The sequence below is a fragment of the Aythya ferina genome (assembly GCF_964211825.1).
Source record: "Aythya ferina genome assembly, chromosome: 14".
Classification (NCBI taxonomy): domain Eukaryota; kingdom Metazoa; phylum Chordata; class Aves; order Anseriformes; family Anatidae; genus Aythya; species Aythya ferina.
The window spans coordinates 8,243,245-8,265,835 of record NC_140312.1 but is presented as its reverse complement, the minus strand read 5'-3'; the positions used below and the strand labels follow the sequence as shown (position 1 = coordinate 8,265,835).

Here is a 22,591-nt window from a genome sequence, read left to right as displayed (position 1 = left end):
CAAGATCGTAAAGCAGCTTTTTTTTTTTTTTTGATTTTTTTTTTCAGAGATATAAGGGACACTTTCAGTGTTGCTTTTTATTATTGTTGTTTTGGGTTATGTTGTTGGTTTTTTTTAGCATTACATTAAAAAAAAAAAAAAAAAAGATGTCTTTGGAGGCTAACTACAAACTTTTCTTGTTAGATGTGTCACTTTTCTCTTTCCTTGGAAAAATATTTTGTAGCTGTTCATATGGGGAAATTTTTGCTTCGATTACCAGTAAGTTTCCAGGAATCATGGACAAAAATAATATTTTGCTTGTACTAGGAAAGTAATTCCTGTTACTTAGCACTGTAGTAAACACTGTGTTGGATCTCCATTTTGTTGTGTCTTTGGGAAAGTTCAGAAATAAAATAGTTTTGGTGCAGGGTTATTTAGACCAGTGAAAATCAAGGTGGTCCCTTACCTTTCATCCTTTAATGGGAGATGCCTTGGCTAATCCCTCCATGCTGGGAAGTAGATGACCAGGAAAGATGGGACAGAGCTATCTTTGCAAGCAGAGGAAGGGGATGACAGTGCAGGATCCAGAAGATGCTCACCTACTAATGTTGTCTGGAAAGGCCATAGAGAGAAAGAAAACCAGAGAGACCTGAGAGCACTGAATGAACTGGGAGAAGCTGAGCTAAGGGCCAGCAAGAAGAAGATGACCTGGTAGAGAAGGCCACAGCTGCAGCATTAAACTAATAGCGTCAGCAGGGAAAAAAAAAAAAAAAAAAAAAAAAAAAAAAATTATCATAAGAAAAAGAAAACAGATTGCTATAAAACAAAAAGAAACTTATAATATTCTTCTTTTTCTTTTTCTGTCCTAATTTAACTCCAGTAAGAAATATATGCCTATAAGGCATACCTAAAGATCTGAAACATTTTATAGAAATAATAAACCTGTGAGTATTAATCAAGTCTCTTTAGAACCTGACTTCTGAAGGACCTCTGTCTTAAAGCTGAAGACTTTTCCAGCTGACCTGAACTTTGAGAAAAGCAAGTAATATGAAGGGGAAAACAAAAAACAAAACACCACAGAGCCCTTCAGTTTTGACAACCTAACCTAAAGAATGTGAAGCCCTGCAATATGAAAGGTATCAGGAGGTCTCAGCAGCCCGCTGGTTCCCGTTGGTAAATACCTATTATCTTATCAGCTGGAGGACAGCCCCCATGCCATGTCTTTCCCTTTCCATCACTGTTGCATAATACAGCTTCATTTCATTTCTGAAAGAAGTTTGTTTACCAAGAGGAAAGGCAAAAAGAATATGTTTTGTCACCTCTATGCTAAACCTATTGTCTCCTTCCTAAAAGCAATCATCTTTAGATATTAAAATGGCATGATCTGGGTATTGCATAGCATTTCTTCTAATCTGCCTGCATTGCCAATTCAGTTCACAGATTGCATTCATTCTCCTTTGAAAAGCTTACATTGTTGAGTCAGAACTTTCCTAAGAAATAGCATTTGCTCACATCAGCCTTGTGTTAGTGAGGCAAGGACAAAGTCAAGAACAGAGGAGGGACTGTATTTATAAGTAGAGAGGAGAGTCAGAGGCTGGAGCTGGTTATGACATGTTTTGGAACAATTCAGATTAAAAGGCAGAAATACACCAAAGTCATTTTTTTCCTCCAGTCATGAAATAATAACAGTAAGAAAGACATAGAGCAAAAGTCATACTTAAATGCAATGATGAATAATGCACTCTCCACCACTGGAGATGAAAAAAAAAAAAAAGAAAGAAAAAAAAAGTCAGACCTTTTCCCAGCCCATGTTGAGATCTATTTGGTTCTGATCTGAACTTTGCTTTTCAGACCTTTTTCTGTTAGAGGTAAAACTCAAACCTCCAGCTCCAAATACAAGAACTTTAGGGCAATTCAGATTCTCATGCTACCTAAACCTTGTGCAGGGAGCCAGCACCAGACATAAGAACAATCCATTGACAAGGAAACCATCCCTTGAAATGGTTCCTCTGTTTGCCATTTCCTTTGAGCAAGAAGAACACAATGAAAGCACAAGATGTGTATATCTCTATATGTATATTTCTATCCAGCCACTGAGCTCCATGTGCAGTACATGAATGCCCGCTTACCAAATGCCATCTTTTTGTTGGGTTCTTTTTTTTTTTTCTGATTCACAGATTAAAAAAATGCAACTTTATACACAACTTCTTTTACCGAATCTCCCCTGAGGCAGGTGAACTCTGCCACCTGGCTTTATTTTTGTCCACAGTTCAACAAACAAAATTTTCCTTGTGATACAGGCAGACTCCTCAGTTCCAGGTCTGCTTTAAAGCTTTGCTAGAGAAGCACAGAGCAAGGGCAATGGCACTGGAGTGCTCTAAGGAAGCAATTCAGAGACATCATGCTCTATCAATGCGGATTGCTAACACCAACGTAAAAGATGACATGCTGCATGGATCACTCATCTAACCCTAGAGAAGTTGTTAATAAAGACACATTTTTAATTTTGCACACAGTAAGATCATACAGGGCTCACAAAGCAGCAGAAATGTACCTATAACTCTTATGTGTATTTCCAGACAAATGATGCAGCTTTCTTTATGACATCAATTTATTTTTCACTTTGCAATTACGTAAAAACAGCAATAACATGGGAAGAGAGATGATGTGACGGATCCTAATGCTGAATTATTCATTGCCCTTCAGCTGCTGACTTCACATCAGACAGTTCCCAATGCACCTCGCATAAATCACAGTGGATCTTTTTTTTTGCCACAACCACTCTAAGATCCTATCGGGTGCTTTTTCACCTAAACACCATAGGATAATGGTCTTCTTTCAAGGAGGGGATGTGCATACATTGATTGGAAGGGAGGTCTGTCTCCTGCAGTCATTGATGTTTGGTGAGGAGGAATAGCAATGTAATGCACTGGAAAAGATGTGTCGGATGCGTAGGGTTTATAGAGAAATTGTCGTTATATATATCTGTTATTACAGTGAAGAATGTAGGCATGTACTTTGGTATACATAATGTCCAATATCTGATAAACTGCATTACTTTGCAAAGTTCATTCTCATAAGGATAGCAACATTGTAAAATGTTTGGTGAAATTAATTTCATTGCCTCTGTTTTGCATTTAATTATTTATCTGCAAAATTCATTTTCTAGAGCTTGGGCTTGATCAGATAAACTTTGGGTCCACCTTGGGACAAAGTGTCCAGGGTTTGCCATGTCACAGAACACCCACAATGAACACTGCAAACTGCAAAGGAACACAGTAACCTTATTGAACATTCAAAAGAAAGTTGCTGCATGCCAAATGCTACGCTGGCTTCCAGACCAGGGAAGGGTTAAGCAGTGTGTTTCATTCCTACTTCCCAGGCCCTTGGGCTGGTTAATCATTGCTGACTGTGAGCTCTTCAGGGATTTGGATTTTTACTATTCTGCCTGCACGGGGTCTATTGCAGTGGGACCCCTTCTCACTTGTTCCATAAGTGCTATGACCTATGCTATGGTGAATGGTAAAAACATCATTCTTAAGATATTTCCATCTTTCAGTAGGCAATCTCTCCACCGATAACTTTTTTAAAGATGGCTTGGCATGCTATTTTATCGTGCTGCAAAGGAACAAATGGGTAAATCTCCTTCTCCCCATTTTCCCTCAAGCTACTTTTGACACCTTCACAGATCACAAGGGGCTCAGAAACGAGCCCAGATTACTGTGGCAGAACAAATTGGCATACCTCAGCTGAGCTATGGCAACAGTCAATATATTATCTCTTAGCCCTTACAGCAGTTGCAGGGTGGTACCACTTCCCCAAGCCTGGCATGAAAGGTGTTGAAGCAGAGTTGGCATAGGCAGGCAGTTACAGTAGATCAGCTGACACAAAATAATATATTAAGTCACATATAATGTCTCCAAGGCTTAGGATCCAGTTTTAATTCATGTACTACCTTATGTAGTAACCTAGAGAACTGCCTACAGCAAAGATTGTCTTTCAACTACATGGGCAATTTTGTTCTGTACATTGTGCAATAGCATTCGTGTCCATCTGCTCCAATGAGTCTTTTTTTTTTTTTTTTTTTTTTTTTTTTTTTGACATACTATTTGCTTCTCTGAAGCTTTGTGATGGAATTTATTCCTATTATTAGTATTTGTTTGTAATATGGCAGTGCTGTCTTGTTGGCACTGAAAAAGTAGATTTTTTTAAAAAAAGAGTATCCCTGCATGGAAGAGTTTAGCCATGCTCTTGCTTGCGTTAAATTGTCTGCCTCTGCCAGGAGAACAAGGATGCAGAAACAACAGGATACCAAAGAACAAGCAAAGAACCCTCAACAGGAGCTTTTCTGTCACAGGGTAATGATAGTTTTCAAAATAGTTGGGGCCTAGCATAGTTATCGAGGCCTTTTTTACTGTAATATTTGATATATTTTATGATTTTATAGTTCATATATGACCATAGAAAGTGGTATTTCATAAATGTTGATAAATATATTTAACATCACCATTAAATTGACTGGGAATATTAACACTTTTTTTAAATTATTTTTTTAAGTAAATAGAAATAGAGAATCAGACCAAATAAGGGACTGTGGCAAGAGGGGATTGATAGCAAACCTAGAACTTGGTTCCAGGTCTCCCATGTCCCAGCCCAAGGTGAAGACTAAGCAGGAATACTCATGTGCACAAGCACTTGCAGGATCAGGGCCTGCAACTGTAATCCAACTTGGATGTAATCCAGCTTGGATGAAATTTAATTTTCTCATGAGATCTCAGAAAAAAATGCTGGTTTCATGAAAATATAACATTACTATTGATTTTTTTTAAGCTGTAAATTGGGCAAATACAGACGTAAATGCAAACCACAAAATACTTGAACAGATGCACAAAGGACATCCAGTCACCAGACTAAAATCATTGGAAACTTGCTTCCCCCCACCCCTTCTTTCTGTATTTTTCTGTATTTTGTTAACATTTAGAAAAGAAGAAAATATGTATTTCTGACCTCTTTGTTAAAAATATCACAAGATTCATTAAGAGAAGTATTTGGAAACCTCAAAACTCTTCTCCATTTCCATGAATACCTGAAATCTAATGCCTCTTATTAAGCAGAAAAGGGATGAACTGTTATGTGAAGCTGACAACAATAATTGTGAGCTGAAGAATGGCATGTTCATTGCAAGTAGCTGGTAATGATTTCATGCAAAGGATTAGAGAGCTGGAGGGGGGGAGCCGAGCTGAAGTTTGTTTACAGACAAAGGGAGCCTGTGTGCGGGGCGCTGGGAGCTCCCAGAAATTGCTGAGCTCCCAAAGACAATAGAAGAGAGGGATTTTCTGCTCTTGTAAGGCAACTTCCTATGGCAAATGCTTCAGACCTGGCTGTTTACCATCAAATACCTAAATACGAACGGCTAATTTCCAAAGTGTCAGCTACTCCCACGGACGGCAAGGGGACTTCTGGCTGATCAGAAGCACTGGCTGCAGAAAGATCCCCTCCCTCTCATTATAAAATTGCAGCCAAATGAAATAAAAAATGAATTTCATTAAAATGGTCCTGTGTAGAATATATCTTTCTTGCTCAAACGGAACTAAGAAAACTCCAAAATGCTGGTTTCAAAAACAGAAAGCTTTTCCATTTCTGCTAACAAAGCCAGATTTTCTCCAAACAGTGTAAGCGTTACTTCTGGGAAATCCTGATTAGCTGAATAGTTATTTCTCCATTAAAAACAGTTGTGATGTAAAATTATTTAACTGTTCCTAAAATGTACATTTCTGTAAATCTAATACATTACAGCTAAGAACCAAAATATTAATTTGGAAGCCTAACCTACCTATTCAGGATTAAAAAAAAATATATATATGCTGGCTTTGTTTCTTAAAATAATTAAACTGTCTTAAGCTGAATTTTAAAACTTTAAAGTAAAACGTATTTTAGTGTTACAGACAGTAAAATGATACAGATACTACCAGCTTGAATGGATTACACTGAAAGAATGCCATCTGCTAAAACCAAAATGTTTACTTGAATGACTGAACAATGTTGATCAATAAATACTTGGGTGTTATTGATACTGCCCTCTGCACGAGCTGTAGTTCCCTTTTGAACCAGACATGCTTTTGTTCCGTAATCAACTTTTATTTTTCAAACTTCAATCTCCACAAGAAAAAAACAGAAAGAGGCTAATGACAGTGCTTAAAACAAAGCACCGAGTGTGCCGCAGACCACAGAGCCAGGCTAGAGGCTGCTCAGCGCTGTTGAGACATCTGCTCCTCTCTCTAGTGCTACACGAAGCGCGTTATACACGGAACGCGACCGGCTGTATGATTTACAAATCATTACCATTGCTTTAGCCTCTTAATATCACTAAATCTCCTTCTCCCCTCCCTTATCACCCCCTTCTGCTCTTTCTCTGCACTATATTTGTATCTGGGAGGCTGCGTTCAAGCATTTGGAGATGATGTTTCCTGTGGAAACCTTTGAATTATTTCAACAATTTCACAGCATGTTGCTTTTCTCTTCTGTTCCATGCTGCCTTGTTCTGGTGATTGGTACTAACAGTAATAGGAAAAATGGTAAAGAAAACAATGCCAAGACCAGCTCTGCCAGAGGAATCCTAACGCAGCACAAAGATCTGATTTCAATTAGATCTGCTCCAGGGAAAGAAATACTGCAGCGGGGAATTGATCCTCCGCTGAAATCAGCTACATCGTGCTGGGGTTCCTGCGCCGGGAGGCGGGGGCTCGGCCGCGGGACGTGCTGCTCAGCCCTCCTGCTTCCCCAAACCCACTTCCCAGCCCCGTAAACAGCAACAGATTGTGTGCTGGAGTCCACTTCACACTACCCCTGCCAACAAACCGTGCAGTGTCTGAACGCTTCTAATATATTTAATGTGGATTCCAGAAGACAAGCGCACTCACACACAGATTTAGTAAAATATCTGAAGAAATCCAAAACTGCTATGTGTAAAGATAATTAATTTTGACCCCCGATCCTTACCCAAAGAAAAAGTTTTTGTCTTTTTTTTTTTTTCCCCCTGAATGGAGACTACGATTTCCTGGTTTCTTTTAAATTTTTAATATTGCACTTTTAAAAACTTTCAAACTATTGATTCTTTTGCTGTAAACCCAGAGTCTCTTATGAAAGGTAATGAAGTGAGACGCAGAATTAAGAATGCCCAGATGTGTTGTAGCACATAAGAACAGTTTACAAGAAAAATGCAAAACTGCCAGCAGACTAGCAATGGGCTAGCTGTCTATAGAAATATATTGTGCAGGAAACCTATTGCCAAGCGTGGCTTCTGGACTTTGGTCTGGGGCATGTAAGCTCAGCTGCTACTGGCTGTGTGGAGAAATTGAGCATATACCATTTTTATGATGGTTCAGAGCAGCTTACTCCATTCCTCAGCAAGGAAGCTATGGTTGTTTCTGGAAGCAGGAATATATATGAAGGGCTCCTAATTACACCGAGTAGCTGGCCTGGACCTGCTGCCGGGAAGGAAAAAAGCATTTCTGCCCAGCCTGTTGTTAACCCTGCCTCTTCCTCCCACTCTCCGCAGCCCAGCACCTGCCTGGGCCCTTGACCCCCCTCCTCACCCTGCTTTCCTCCCCCCTTCTCTTTGGGGTGAGCGAGCCCCAGATTTCTGCGAAAATCTGCTACTAAATATAATTCTTACTTTCTGAGCTTTCCTGCTAATTTCACAAAGCAACTTTTTGTGCAAGCACAACCCTCCATAGGTTAAGTTTGAAGGATCAGGCACTCAGTCACACATGCTATTAGGTTGCAACAGAAATAGTCTATTGAAAAATATACACATTCCCAGCTTTCCCTTAAATTAAATTTCCTATCCTATTCCTCATGTGGGTATGGTCATTTCTAATTTAAATTTGTTAGAAATAGACATTAATTTTAAGGAGATTTCATAAATCCCATGCCAATGTTATAAAGCAAGCATGTAAATATGTCAGTTTGCAGAAAGCCAGGCTTTAAAAAAAAATACGAAAGAGCATAACACTGCTGACATTCCCATCATGTGCTGAAATTTCTGTCCAAAGCTGCTTTCTATCTCAGTGGCAAGGAACCATTTTTGAATAGCAGAGATAAACAGACGTGCAGAACCTCTGCGCCGCTCCTTGGCAGGGCGTGCACGTCAGCCGCGAGCAGGCTGCTCCTCGCTCCGCAGCTGTCCTGCCGCCAGCGCCAAGCCATGGGTGGAGGTGCAGCCTCGGCACCTCGGAAGGCCAGGCAGGAGATGGGACCAGCATCACCCACAGGAGAACTCGCCCCAAACGCTTCCTCCCTCCTTGCTAAACCTTTCCAACTTCCCATCCCATTCCCAGGAAGAAACAGGAGAGAGCAAGGGGGTGAATGTGGAGATGTAGGGTTCTTCTTGCACTCTCTTCCACTGCTTTGCCCAGCGTGGTGTAGATACGCAGGGTAACAGGGATCTGGCCCTCTCCCAAGGGGGAAACTTTCCACAGACTTACAGATCTCAAAGTGCTCTGCAGCTCCCATCCATCAGAGCTTGGAGGCAGTAGGAAAAGTGGTGCCACAACATTTCTCCTTCAAAACTTAGGAAAAGTTGAGCTTATCCAGAAAGGGCCCTTCTGCCGTCCAGCTTTGGTTCCCTTATTTACAGAGCAACATTTATTCCTATTGCCCTCCTGCCTGTTGCTATTTATAATATAGGGAAGCGTTTTTCATACAAAATGCCAGGGAAAAGTTTTCCTGGGCTGCTCAGCACGTCGCACAAGGGCTGCTTTGTGTCCCTTGCTAAGGGCTTGCCATTTGGGGAAGCTGTAGGTCTGTAAGTAACAAAAAAAATTATGGGAGAAAGTGCTTAATGTTTTGTTGCAGTCCTTGAAAGTCTTTACAAGAAGCTGAGTTTTTGGAGCAGATAACCCAGCCATGCAGAGAGTCAGCTGTGATTTCTCTCAACACATTACTCTAATTTTCTCCTTTCCTATTGATCTGCAGGGTACCACCTCTTCAAACTCCAGACAAATTGATCCTCTGAGTAACATCTGTGCACACTATTAATCTTTTTCACACATTTGATGTTCCACATTACTGGACACAGGACACACACTATGACTCAAGTGTTAATCAACTAATACCCGAAAATTAGGCTTGTGTCTACTGTATAAACATTGACAGACTATCCATCACCTGCCTGAGTGAATAAATGAATTTTGCCTCTGTAGCATGCATGGTAGCACTCTGTGGCCAGGAATATTTACCGTGCTTTGAGGACATCATACACTGAGGCCAATGTGCAGGCACCACCAGGCAGCCAAGGGCGCAGGATGGGGCGCAGGCGAGGGGCAGGTGGTGGACCCCTGCCTACCCCAGCAGACCAAGCTGCTGGTGATTATGGCAACTGACTTGTCTCAGTGTATGCAGAAAGGAAAAAAAAAGGTGGAAAGCCATTGGCCAAATGGCTAAGGCTACTCCACAGATGCCCCAGGCTACTAGCCAGTGCGGGTCCCAGAAGGAAAATGGAATGCACCATACCCAATTGTACCGCATGTTAGCTGAGTGCTGGGTGTTCGCCACTGGTACAAAAGATCCCAAACTTCACTAGTATCAAACCCTGTTTCGACGCTTCCACTCAGGACCAAGCAAGGCTTGGAATGCAAAATCTTGGACATGGCTCCATTTTTTTATGTTGTTTTTGTTTCCCCCGCATCCATCGAAACAGATGGTTATTTCTTCCTAGGAGTTGGTAGAGCAATCTGATTGCAATGTCTGATTGTGATCATTGCTGACTCTGACACCCTCCTGGCAGGCTCCTCTCTTCTGTTACGTCAACTTCCATTTAACAGAAAAGAAAGGGGGAGAGGAGGAGAAGCACAGCCCAGCGGTGGTGAGTAGGGGTCCCTGCTCAGGCTAGGCTGGGCTGCGGAGGGAGCAGGGCAGGTCAGTGGGCCCCACCCCAGCACATGAAAAGGGCCAGAAAGATTCTGACTGAGTTTAATAAAAGGCAGCCAGAGCTTTGCTGCAGCATTGTTTCTGAGTAGGACAAAACTGCTTGAATCAGCTTTGTTCCTTTCTATTTTTTTTTTTTTTTTTTGTGTGTGTGTCTTTCTTGGAAGAGGAAATTTATCCAAGGAGGGTCGTTTTTGACAATTTCCTGAAAGCATCTAAAAAATCTGGAAAATTAAATATATGAGGTTATTTGGCAACTAAAAAGTGAAACATTGTATCTACAAAAATTAAGCTGTTGGGTTTTTGATGGATGCCTGAAAGCTTTGGGAGAAAAATTCCAATGAAAAACAACCTTTGCTAGTAACAAAAATAATTTCCTCCTCACCAGGAGAGATTAATTCTCTTACATTCCCCTCTCAGGCTGGAATTCCTCATGCTCCATCTTTTTCTAATAGTAATCTATTTTATTTTCTCTCTCTGCAAAGCAGGGCAGAGGCCCCACACTAAATTGGGAGGGAGGAAGGCTGAAAGGGTCTTCACTTGGGGTAGGGACTGGGTGGGAGAGGATGTGAAAGCAGGCTGGGCTGCACAAGTCAGCCCCAGAGTCACTACAGACAGATTACTTGGGGCGAAAGAGAAGCATCTGCAAATCAGGTCTTTGATGGAGCTAAGTCAGTCTGGAGCTGCCCCTCTGCCTCCTAGCTTTGCAGGAACCAAAGTGTAAGTGTGTCCTTAATACAGGCCCCTTGGCTAAAGCACTACAGGGGGGATGCGTGCTTTTCGGCACTCACTGGCTTATCCCTGCACCACCCTGTGCCAGTGGTCCCCCTGCATCTCTCCATGCCTCCAACCAATATGGAAGTACAAATAACAGATAAGATAAGATAAGATAAGATAAGATAAGATAAGATAAGATAAGATAAAATAAAATAAAATAAAATAAAATAAAATAAAATAAAATAAAATAAAATAAATAAAATCTCAGCAGCAGGTAAAGAACAAACAGTAGCAACGTTAAAAAAAAAAAAAAAAAAAAAAAAGCAATGAAAACAAGATACTTTCCCACATACATTTACACACACACACACACTCATACACAATTGATTGTTTCTTCTACAATGGCTCCATGGAGAAACCAAGAGTGTTACAAATTTAAGTGCTCAGAAGTCCACAGAATTCTTGCTCTAGATCAGCACAAGGTGGTCACAAGGGACAGAAATGACACCAGCATTTAATCTCAGAGTTTCTCATGCAATTACTCCAACAGAAAGCACGCACCGCTTACATATTTCACCGAAGCCTAATTTTTCTGTAAATGTCTCAGGCACCAAAAGCACCACGTCTAAACAGCTCTGTGGGTCCCTAATCCTGCCACCTGGCAGATAATCCTATTAGCTGCTGCCTATCTGCTGTGCATGGGGTCAGATGACTGCACCCAAGTGGCACTGGACAGTCTCCTGGGAGAGTGGACATGTAGACTTGAACCACACCAAAAGAGCACTGAACTATTTTCCCCACTAACCCAGGGTGCACTGTCACCTTTAGGGGGTGGTATGGAAAGGTAATATCTCCATCACCGTGTTTTTTTGTTGTTGTTGTTTTGTTTTGTTTTTTAAAGAAAGCATTTTGTCAGTGAAGAATCTCTTCATGAGTATGCAAAGGTGCCATACTGAAGCTCAGAAAGATGCTTGCGTGGTATGAATCAAGGACCATCCCCGTGTGCAGTGTTTTTTATGAGCAAAGAATAGCCAATAAAACTGGTCACAGGTATTTATCCAGATTCCCTCCCTCACACCAAATATCACTAGGAAGCACCTCGCTCTCTCCTGCAATAGGTAGGAGACCAAAGCACATGTCCAGGCTGCTGGACGCCACTGCAGATATTAAGTGTATAAAAACTAGACAACATCAAACTTAATATCTGCAACCTTTAGAGCCCTCACACCCACAGTGTGCTGATCTGCATCAAAGTGATGGGGTGATTAGAAAAAAAAAACAGGAAAACAATCTTTAAAATCTACTTAATTGCCTGTATCTACCCTCTATACAGCCCAGAGAATTGTTCCTGGTATCAGCTGATGTGGGAGGTGAACCATGAAAAAAACAGGTTTCACTCAAAATAATTCCATTAGGGCCTGAAATGGCTGGGTGAAACATGAGTAAGGGAAATCATCACAGAAACACAACAGCTGGGCTCCATGACATCACTCGCAGGAATCAAAGGAAATGAGCTTATGAGTTATGCATAAAAGGGGTTTGTTTGTTTGTTTGTCTACTTACAGGGTTACAGCTTGCTTTCTGAATGACGACAACAACAAGCTCTGAAAAATTTGGTCCTGATATTTTGCTCTTTAAGGTAAATCATTTTACATTTATTGTAGCTGACAAGGAAATAAAATGCCTGAAATCCTTTCTGTTTTCTGTGCATGAAGACAAATTATTGTAGAAGCAATAGTACCACATGCTTCCAACAAAAATACAGTAGTATACAATCTAAAAAGTTATGAAAAAAAAAAAAAAAAGAAAACAGTGGTTAACATCTGTATTATTGTTGCTGTCATTTGTTTGCATGTTTTGACCTTATTGGATAGCTTATCAGTAACTAGCTCTTCACAAACGTCATGTTTATTGTCAAGGGATATCAAATAAATGACAAATAACTGCTTTTAGAGTTCAAAGAGCAAAAAAATAACACAAGCCAGGATATTTACTGCAAAGGCTTCTGCCTCATGTTTAGCTCACTCGCTTGTGCCTTACTCCAAGATGTGCTTGAATCTTTACGACACAGCATAGAAGACAAATTGGAAATCAAGGAAGCATTGCAGACAGACAGACCAGCTTCTATTTCCTTCGTGCTCAACAGTATAGGCTGAACTCAATAGAAGCCAGTTCTATAGAAGCTGGTTTCAAGGTAATCCACTTAACTGTGTAGCAAAAAATAATTTACTAAATAATGCCATTCCTTACCATGCTCTTGTTACTGCTGGAGGAGTAAACAAGCATTTTTGACAGATTCTTTTTTTCATGGAAACAAGAAGAAGAGCTATGAAGTCAGAGAGCTGGGATGGGATTCTCCCCACCAGAGCCACCAACCATGCTCCTTTCACCATAAAAAAAAAAATAAAAAAAAATAAAATAATAAAAAAAGAGTAACATCTTTTGAAGCAACTTATGCATGTTCTGCTAGCACTTCAGACACAATCACCTTCAGGTGGGGTGAGTTCCCTCTGGATTATGCATAGTCTAGAAAAGTACTTTGACTAAAAGTAGAAGAATTTACCTCTACCTGCAGTGCCTCTGCAGTGCAACTCTCTCAGGCCCACGGTGGTACTCCCTCATGGCCATACCCCTGACTTTTCTCCTGATGGACTTTCTGTCCTGTGTTCCTTCTGGGCATGCCCAGCCTCACATCCCAGTTTCTGTCTCTCAGGTTTGTCTCCTGCCTCACACCATGCCACCCTTATTCCAGTTTACAGGGCTGTAGCCCTAGAAAAGTTAGCATAAAGTGTCCACCATAAAGATTTCCCCATAAAAAAAAAAACAACTCTGTTCACAAATAAATTAAGAATGTGCTTAAATCCCAGTGAAAGCAATGGAGCATAAGCTTGTGCTGAAAGCCTTTCCTGAATGGGGGCCTATTGCCTTGCTCTTCTTAAAACCTATTTCAGTTGAGCTCATATTTCTTGTTGGCAAGAACTTAAAAAGGAAAGAAGGAAAACACTTTTCCTATAAAAGTTGAGCTTAATAGACCACTCTAGCATCCTTAATTGCCATATTTTTGTGTATTGATGTAAATACTTATTAATGGACCTTTCCAAGGAAAAAGTTATTCATATCAAAAGGTATTTCATATCAAAACTACACAGCCAAATGAGTTTGCACTATTGTACACCATAACGTTTTGCAAAGTTAATTAACCTAGATGGCTGGAATGTGGGAGAATGTTTTGTTTCCAAATGGAGAGTGATTACAATATAGTGGAAGCTGCTGTCTTGCCAACTTCCTTTTAATCAACTCTTTTTCTATATGGAATGAAGGCCATGAAACATCTTAAAACTGCAAGCAACCTCTTCTCTCAAAAAAAAAAAAGAACAAGGCAGATTTTTTTTTTAAGTGTGTGAAGGAATCCACTGATGTAATAAATATATCCATGTATTCCAAGTATAACTTGGAGCCAGTCTAGTTATAAACTCCTTAAGATCAAGGTTCATCATAAAACTGGGCCCTACCTTTATTTTCGTAATAGTAGCGGTTGCCACTAGAATTCCTGAACCCCTTCTTCACGCCATCTGGAATGCATACATGAGCAAGTTTATGATGAAAAATATACTGTGCATTAGAGCTGGATTTTTTAGGGTAAAAGCAACTACAAAGGCAGTAATGTGCAGGGATTGTACATTTATTTTATTACAAGAACCAATGTGTTCTTTTCCTTTTGGTCTAACCATGCTGAAGACAGACCTTAGAAGCAAGCTTTGCAAATGAGTACTGCAGTATAGCTGTCCATTGCATGGCCAGGTTTGTTCTGTGCTATCTGGAAACTAAAAAGACACACTTAAGTCTTTATCTACTGAATCCTGTCACTGTTTGTTTAATTCATTATATAGAATTTCAGCTGTTATTTCCAAGGTCAGTTCATGTCAGGTTTTATGGATAAAACCATGTCACCCCGACACTTCAACTGTTGTATTGGGACAACAGGTAACAAAATCCACTTTGGTGACTTCCATGGTGTCACTGCAGTTGACAAGTGCTGGCACTGCCAAACCTTAAAAGTTTGCTTACAATTGTCAGAAGCCAACTCTTAATCAAAATGTATGTCCAGACTGCGTTTTCTATTCTGTGTTTTTTATTGTGGTGGTGGTGTTTCTTTGTTTTGTTTTGTTTTTATTTTTTCTTCTGTTTGTTTTGGTTTGTTGGTGGGTTTTTTTGGTTGCTTGCTTGCTTGTTTTTTTTTTTTTTTATTTATTTTTATTTATTTTTATTTTTTATTTTTTGGGGGGTAGTTGATTGCTTTTGTTTAGCAAGAATACTGTGAAAGTTACCTTCTCTCTCTATTTTATTTTTTTACAAATTTTCAGCCTAAGTATACTAAATTTTGCTGCAACCAAAAGTGGTAAAATGAAATTATAAATTTGGGGTTAAGGAATCCTCTGGTTCAGGAAAGTCCTTAAGCATGTGCTCAACTAAAAGACCACATGCCATTCTAAGAAAAGTCAGTGTCCAGACGTCATGTATTGTTCTGCACCACAAGTGAATTGAAGTCAAGGTGAAATAAACATGTGTTTTAAATCAGGTATGTGCCTTAAGTGCTTTCTCAAATAGTGATGGAGTTAAGCATGAGCTAAAGTCCTGAATTGGGGCTGCTCTGGGCCACATCTCCCTCCTTCAACTGAGAAAGGAGATCACCTAGCCACAGATGAGTCTGTCCAGAGGAGGCACCTTCTTTTAAATTTCCTAGTCCAGCCCAATAGCATCCTCTTTCTGATTTAGTGAAGTCATGCGGGGTGACTCTTGGTCCATGGGGCCACATTCCCTGAAGAAAGGCCCGTTGTAACAGTACAAGAACGCGACATGCTTCAAAAATGGGAGCACTAGACAGATAAGAACAGCAGATATTCAGCTGCATGTGCACCTTCCTTCCCCCCTCCCCCCCACCCAGCCTACTTCTGTCTCTCTTCGGAGGTTCATTCAAGGAGCTCACCAATGCCCTGATTCGGTGACAGGGAGGTGAAGCAAGTGATGCTGTTTGCAAATGTGTGCACATAGGAGGAATGCACTCCTTCCTTTGTTCGTCCCTCCTTATTGGCTAGCACAGATTTCCTTTCGCCTGTCTTGCTCTCTTTCTTGAGCTCTCTGGTATGACTCTGCCATAAACATTTCATAAACGTGAATCATTTGACAAAATAAATTCTAAAAATGCTTTGGACACCATCAGGCCAGGCCCCCCGATGTTCCCCAACGGGGCTGGCACGTTCACAGCTGTAAAGTTCCCTGCAGCTCTCCCATCTCCACCAGTCACTGGCTCCTATTGAAATCAGCCCAGCTCCTGGCTGCCCCGAACAGGAAATCTTTCCCAACAGCAGTCCTATTTTCAACAGTAACTGCCAAAGCCGAGCCAAGGCCATGCACAAAAAGCCTAGTTTACCAGATGAATTCCCACAAAACACAAGTGACGCTATTCAGGATCTCATAAGCGGTAGGTCAGGGAATAAGGTGTTAGGACTCCTAAAGTTTAGCAGGAGGGAGCTGCTTGTCCCCTGGCCATAGGCTGCCTGCAGTACTGCAGGGCTAATTGCCGTGCATTCCTCAGCCATGATGTCACTAGATCGTGATGCTAACTCTTTCCCTCTTATGGACGGAGGGAACTCGTGGTATATCTCCGAGACACCCAAAAATACATGTGCTGACCCTTTAAAGAAAGAAAGAAAAAAATCTTTTACCATATACCTAGCGGAGCCAAACTAAATGAAGCAGAGGTCTCTGTCCAGCATTTGGAAGCCAGTTAAAATAGGAAATCAGTGTTTCTCTAAATACACAGAGTATATTACCTTAGTCATAAAATTGGGGACTTTCAAATCTAATTTGTTCAGCACTAGCGCTGTTGAAGGCTGGGAAGTGTTCCAGAGGAAATCACCTCCACGCAAACAGAGATTAGCAGCTCCCCATTGCAGACATATGGAAATGATTGCCTATAATCTCCGGTAATTGTGGCTGTATTACATTCAAATCCTGTTTTCAATTTTCTTAAACTTCTAGACTGATTGTGTTATTAAATCATGCTGGCTGATGTGTTTAATAAGGACCTATTAAATGTTTATAAAATTAGGGAAATAAATACGGGCTTTTAGTCAGATTGTGTGATGGATCTGGTAACCTATTGTTAAAAGCACTGCTGGTAAAAACGTGTCTAAAGAAACAGACTTAAGGGCTCCCTTGGAGAAGAAACCCGGCGATCCTCGCAGCGCCTTTGCCGGCCGATGTTCACAGATGCTGCGGAAGAAGAGAGGAGCCCGGCTGTGACAGGCAGAAGCTCATCCTGCGAGGCGACAGCCCCCGGGGACTCACGGCGAGGGTTGGGAAGGGCTGGGCAGAGGCTCAGGGGTCCCTGGACACCTGCCCAGCTCCGGCCGGGGCAGTGCGGAGCCAGGTGGGGCTGCATCTCCCTGAGCACTGCCGGGTGCTCGGCCTCGCTGCCCCTTCCCTGCCTGCCGCTGGGCTCCTCAAATAACGGAGCGGCTCTGGGAGAGCGCGGCAGAAAAAATGGAAGGAGAGGAATTAAAAGGAAAATGCAGGGCAGTGTCCGACACAGAGAAGAGGGGGCTGGAGCATCGCGCCGTGCATCCTGCTCTCCCCTGCAGCTCTGCTGTCGGTGCTGCCCTCCCGTGCGGTGCTGCCCACGGTCAGGGAGGATGCCTTTGTCTCGCAATTAGCGACCCTAAGAGCTCCTCGCTTTTGGGGAGAACCTTTTAGTCTTTAAGAGTTAGCTCCGCACTTTCTTCATTCCCAACTGCAAGAGCTCTCACCTGGCTTTGAGTGTGCGAGCATCCAACTTCGCACATGCTAAAGTCATTTTGTCCTCTGTCTTAAGGGCAAACGTGAACCTGTTTTCTCCAGCAAATTAATCTTTTATTTTATTCTATTTCGTGGAGGGGGGGGGGGGGGGGCAAGAGTAAAGGGGGATTATAAATTAATTAATTGCTGAGTTTCTCAGCATAAAATGCACCGCTCCATTATCTTTGCATAAACACACCATCTTTTAAAAAATATAACTAGCCCATAACATCGTAGTTACAGAATATTATCAAGTAATGAGGAACTTGTATGGTTCACATTAGAGACTTTGAAAGGTTTGAAGAGAATTGGATATAAGGTTAATATTTGGCAGAGCCTTGTAAATAGCCTGATTGTTATTTTATATTGGCTGAAGTATAAAAATCTGTGTTGCGTGCCAGCAAAAGCCGAGTGGTGTGGCCAGGTAGTTACATGGCTCTGTTGTTAGCCTGTTTCATGTAGGAATGTTCTTGCTCTCAGTAGGTTATTTTTTGTGTGTCTGCTTATACTCAGCTAAAATAGAGCAAGGACCCAGCACGGCAATTATTTTTACTAAATTTTGTTGGTCTGCCCTCAGGGGACCTTCTCCCAGTTTAATTGTTGGAGGGATTGTTGCCTTCTGGGATTTTATTTCAAAATGTTCTTGTTAGAACTTGCTTTCTGAACAGAGTAAGAGCTTTTATTTTATTTTCTAAATTTAATCCCCTTTTTAATGCACAGGAAAAATGCATAAAATCGTGTATCTTGAAATTAATAGAGGTGTTTCTTGATGCACAGATTTTAAAATTATTTGTCTAAAGATACGTTTAGAATTGATTATATTAAAGGGGCATAAATCTCCTGTCCCCCTCCCCCAGACTGAAGGTTTGGAAGTGAATTCAAGCAACCCAACTGCATTTTACGTTAAGACAAACATGGGAGAGATCATTTGTCTCTAGTTGTACATGAAATAGCTTATAATAGTTGCAGCTGAGTACATGAAGTATATGTTAGAACCCTTTTGATATAAATCCCAGCATCGGCCTACAAAGATATTGTATTTATGCATCTGACAGGATTCACTCATAAATAATAATAGGAGAAAAATCCAAATTTATAAGCTGCTATTTCTGGATTTATTTTTAATGTGACTGAATATTTGCCCCACTTCTACAGCAGGCACTACATTAAGCAGAGCACGGGCAATCTGGTTGAAATCAACAGAAAGAAAATAAATACTGAAATGTCCCCTTGTTCAGCCACAACCAGTCACTGACAGGGGACAAGCTCAATGTGAGGACAAATATGATCCTGCCACAGAATTTGAAAGCAATTGAGGAGGTACATATCTTATTTTGCTATTTTTAGATGAGTCTCTATTTGTTTGGGGAAAGCTCTCCCCTTTCCCAAACCTATCTTCTTTGCCTTAAATTGTATTTACAGGCTATGAAACCTTTTGCAGGCTAAATCTCAGCTCGTGTAAGCGGGCATCCTCCGATGAAATCAGCAGAGGGGTGCTGGGGTCTCGCTCACAGCCTCTGTACCAGTCTACCTGCTCATTTCTTTTAAAGAAGACGGGATGAGGTCAGACTTTATTCCCTCGCTTCCTCCTTCTCCACTATTTTTGCAGCTAACCCAGCATCTGTAATTAATCTGATAGTCACTGCCTCCTTCGTCTTCTCCCCCTCTCTTTCCTGCACCCTTAGGGAGGTTGGGAAGGAAAGCAAGCTAAATGCAAGCATGCAGGTAGCTAAGTTCACCCTCTATGTCAAAGCACTTTTTTTCCACCCAAAATAAAAACAGCGTGTAGGCTGAAACTCTGAAAGGTAAATAAGACCCTTGAGCCTTTAAAAAATAAACTCATCAATTAGGCATTTGAAAAGCGTGGATGTCCATTGTCAGATCTAATGTTAACAGTTTAGCTCACATACTGGGCTTGTTTGTTAATTAATCATGAAGCCAAACTGGAACCCTCACCTGGATCTCTAAAACCCTCCACCTCCTAAACGTCTGCCTCGATGCTTTGCCAGCCCTTGCAGCTTTCCTGAGCCATCAGCTTGCAGCAAGTTTGGGAGGCCTCAGCTGAGCTCCCTGCAGACGAGAGCCCACATCAGAGAGCCACCACACGTAATGCAACATAATTTTTCCCAATTAGTTGTCTCTCTTCAGGAAAGGCCTGAGGCGGATGCAGCAGACAGATCCCTAGAGAGCGTGGTCCGTCTAGGTAGGCTTGAGATCACTGGCGGATCAGAGTCAGACTCGAGGTGTGTGTGCATGTATAAAAAGCAGGAATGGGGAGAGCTCACAATGCAGCCAGTCTTCGATATTCCCAGCTCTTACGCAAGGAACAAACATCAGAAATCCACATTATTATACAGGACAAACAAAACTCAAATAGCAGCAGTTTAAAAATCTCATCTTATTTGACACTGAAAGTAGGAGAAAACCAAACAGAAGATAAAGTTAAAAAAAAAAAATAAAAAGCAGAAAAAGACTCAATTTGGCACTTTCACAAGCTCTACATTGTTGTTACTGTCAGAGCATACTCTACAGGTTTGTGTTTTTTTTTTTTTTAAGCGTGTAAATTGCAACCGTGCTTACCAAGGATGGCAAGAGGCTGGTGGCAGCCTGTGGAGGAGCAGCACCCTCAGCACGGGCACCCCCAGCATGGGCACCCTCGTCTGCACCCGAGGCAAACCACTCCCCATCTTGTCCCAGGTCACGCATCCAAAGAAGAAGGGAGGGAACCAGCTGACACAGGCCACCCCGCGGGGTGGTTAGCACTGAGCAGGCAATATCCACATGGTTCCTTGAGCATAAAAACGCCACTCGAGCATCATTCATTCAAAACCACTTTCTGTTCCTCATGGACCACTTCTGTTATTTCCCTGATTTCTCAGTTGCTGAGACTGCAGTGGAGACTCTCATTTCACAAAGACCAACAAAATCAGTGGCAATGTTTGTACCACATTTGGCCAACTGTGACATTATGCTGGGACTGGAAAAGTCTTCTCTTGACTCAGTGCTTTGGTGCTACAGCCGAGTGCCCAGCACCTCCCTGGATGCCCAACTCCTATCCAACAAACTACAGGGGTGGGGAGAGGGGAAGAACATGCAGCCTTTACTCAGTGAAAGATAATTTATGGAGATCTCAGCCATCTGCTGAGTTCCTCTGCTATGGTGACTCCTCTGACTTCAGAGAAGTTACCTTTGTGTTGAGGAATAAGGCCAAGGGATGGAGAGAACAGCACAAAGCATAGCGATGGACCCAGATGGCACTTGGTGAAACTGCTGTTTACCCAGCTCCTGGGGGACCACAAAGCGTCCTCAAACAGGGCGTCCCCAGGAATAAAAAGCCTGGCAGCTCAGACAGACAGAACAAAACGCTCCCCTGGAAAGGAAAGTTGTGAAAGCAGGGCTGGTTTCAGACCAACAGTGCCTGCATGGAGAAAAAAATCTGGGTATCAAGTACACATACTGGGGAAAATCAAGGCTGGGGACAAGATGGGGCGTATGTGTGCGAGACTGTGGGAAGCAATGGTATTTGGCATGGAGGGCTTAAAATCCGCTCAGGGTGTTTGGGGACGGTGTGCAGTGCTTTTATTGCTTTGGCTCAGCTGTTCTATTGCACAAGTGACAGCAAAAGGCTCTGAAAAAGAGGGGAAGAATGGAAAAGTGAAAGGTGGGGAAGCTTCAAGTTTTATGTCAGAGCAATGTCAGGCTGCAGGAGAGAGAGAGATGATGTAATAGGTGGGTGAGAGGGGGAGAAAGGAGGTTAATGGGGAACTGTAAAATTTCAAATGCAGTATTTTATTACAGTATTGAAACTGATGCTTACAGTTTAACAATAGGATTGGCATGGAATAGCTTAGTGGCGTGAGCCAGCGGTGCCAGGAGGATTTATGATTTTATTATTTTTTTTTTGCTTTTTTAATATTGCAGAGGGAAAGCCTCAGTCTTGTTTGGGTTGACAAGCCTCAAGCCTGGTGAACTAGAGTATGTATGGAAATGTTAGCCACTGGAAATCTGCCTGGGCTTTCTGCTCCAGGGGAAGGAGCCAGCGCTGTCGGGTATTTTATGGCGTCTGTCGTTTCCTTCAGATGCAGAAGAAGAAAAGTGCCAGAGAAGCAGAAGCAGAGCTACCTGTGGGCAGCTGTGCACTCCTCAGGAAGGAACTCCTGCTGGAGGTGCCTCTTTGAGATCTGGGAGTCTCCTCCAGGCTGCCCCAAGCCCATCTTCAAATGACAGAGATGCTGCCAAAAAAGCCTTATGAGCCCAGACAGGGTGGAGCTGGGCTCTTTATGAATCTGGTTTGTGGCCCAGAGCATTGTACAATAATAAGCAGCCTGTGTGGTCGTGGGACGCTTTTCCCAGCCTCAAACATGGGGATTAAAATTGTTTCCTGTACTGATGGTCAGTGCTGGATCTACAACCACGTCAATCCCACCTATACCCAGGGACTTCAGCGATGCTTGACACCACGGGGACTCCACACATAGGGCTACACAGCAGGAAGAAATGCTCCACAGGGAAAGCTGACAGGGCATGGCAAAACATTTTTGAAAAGGTCCCAAAGGTGAGTATTGGGGATCAGTGTATGGGGAGCACACGCTTGAAAACAGGCTCACAGTGTTTCTGCTTGTATAGACTATTGCACAAGGTAAAATTGATCACGAGGGCAGTCTTGCACTGAATGTTTTCATTGCTTTTGATTTATATGAAAGCCACCATCCCACTGGCATGAAGCAGCAAGGATTCACAGCTCAGCCTCTCCTGCAGCCCCAGCCAGCAGCCGTCAGTGCCCCGTACCTGAATGGGAAAGCACCGCCAGCCCCATTCTGCTGCATGCAAGGCAATGGAGAGAACCGTAAACAACTGGTCTTAAATATAAATAAGCAAAATTATGAATTCAATAAAGCACTTGAGACAAGGAGTTAAAATACCCAGGAAAGTTAAGAACTATGCTCCATCAAACTGGAAAAACATTCATCAAAAAAGGAGCCAGGCAGGCAGAGAGCAACGCACACCCCGTATGTCCTATTGTGTATCAGAAGGTGCACCAGCATATGCTTTCCTTTTCCAGTGGGCAGAGGGCTTGCCAACACTTTTATGCCCTGGGAGACCACAAAGAGGGGGCAAAGCAGAAGCTTTG

General features: G+C 42.1%; 1 long non-coding RNA gene across 1 annotated transcript in view; it reads right to left on the bottom strand.

Annotated features, from left to right (window-relative positions):
• LOC311444734 overlaps positions 1-8,688 on the bottom strand; it is a 67,394-nt gene extending 58,706 nt beyond the window's left edge. Inside the window, exon 1 of the long non-coding RNA XR_014698028.1 lies at positions 8,466-8,688. This is a non-coding gene — a long non-coding RNA (uncharacterized lncRNA). The remainder of the gene's footprint in view (positions 1-8,465) is intronic.
• Positions 8,689-22,591: the final 13,903 nt, after the last annotated feature.